A 1,333-nucleotide genomic window follows, 5' to 3' on the forward strand; every position below is an offset into this window, starting at 1 on the left:
GACAGCTCATCTCAAACCCAGCACCAGCCGCTTCTGCCCTCCTAGTGACACTGCTGGTATGATCCAGACCACGTCCCCGCTGATTCACCTGCCTTCCAGATGCTGCTGCTGGTGGCACTGGAAGTGTGGTCCCCCTGCCTGAGCTCCAGCACAGCAACACCAGCCGGGAATGACAAAAGGAAAAAAAAGAATGACAACGGGAAAGAGCTTTCTCCAGGTATAACCCCCTGTTCTGGGTTATTTATGCTTTTTGTTCCCAGCACAGGTATAGAAATGCACGTAAAGCCGCATGCTTGCCAACCCCCAGTGCTGCCTTTGCTCCAGGGATGCCTCCCTAAAAGGGCTGGGGAACATGCTGCTTCGTGGGAAAATCCCTTTGCTATGGGGCTGTCACTACAATTTATGACCAAGCAGTAGCAACCACAGTCACCTTGTGCCACTGAGGCCAGCCCAGCCCCGGGGCAGCAAAGCACGGAGGAGGAAATGGGGAGTGCAGAGGGCAGGAGGGACCCAGTGATGATGAACGTGTGTGAATATGTGAGGTTTTGTGCCTGTTAAGAGGGAGCCTGAGCAGGCAGCGCTCGAGCAGTGTCTCTGCATAGCTGTTCCCACAGCTGGGTCCCTCCAGGGACCTTGTCTGCAGCTCCAGAGCCAGCTCAGACCCCCACAGCCCAGAAGGTTCCCAGCTTCACCCAAGAAAAGAGGCCGCAGTGGGGAAAGGAAGACCCAGAGAACCTTGCAGAAAAAATAGAGAGAGGGGACTTTCCTTACCCAGAAAATGGGGGAGATGGTACCCTGGGCTTCCAGCAACCCACAGACCTTCCCTACAACTTCCTTTACCCATTTCCAACCTCCCCGTGCAAGCAGAGGTAGATGCCTACAGACACGTGCAGGCTCACACCTCACCCCTCACAGTGGTTTCCCAAACCAAACAGCAACAGGAAACTTCAATGAAATTCAAAAGGGAAATCGCAGTTACCACTGCCCAACGCATACACACGTGCCTTCCTCCCCTCCACACGCCCTTCCTCCCGGGAAGGGAAGCAGAGGGCCTTTGCTGCAAGGCAGCCCCTACTCAAACCCCATTCACACGCCCCGAGCCGCAGACAGCGGTCGTGCCGCCCGTGGACGCAGCAGAGCAGAGAAGCAGAGCCCCGGCCTGGTCGCTGGCAGGACATCCTCGGGCTGGGGATGTGTGCAGGAGGGGCCGCTCGGGGTCCCAGCTCCCATGCAAGGCCGGCAAGTACTTTGGATCTGTGGTTGCCGATGAGGATGTGCAGGAATGAATGGGCTGGGTGTAACGGGCAAGGTGATGAGGAGGGGGTGAGGGGAG

The sequence above is a fragment of the Antrostomus carolinensis genome, unplaced genomic scaffold (genome assembly GCF_000700745.2).
Source record: "Antrostomus carolinensis isolate BGI_N321 unplaced genomic scaffold, ASM70074v2 scaffold24735, whole genome shotgun sequence".
Lineage (NCBI taxonomy): Eukaryota > Metazoa > Chordata > Aves > Caprimulgiformes > Caprimulgidae > Antrostomus > Antrostomus carolinensis.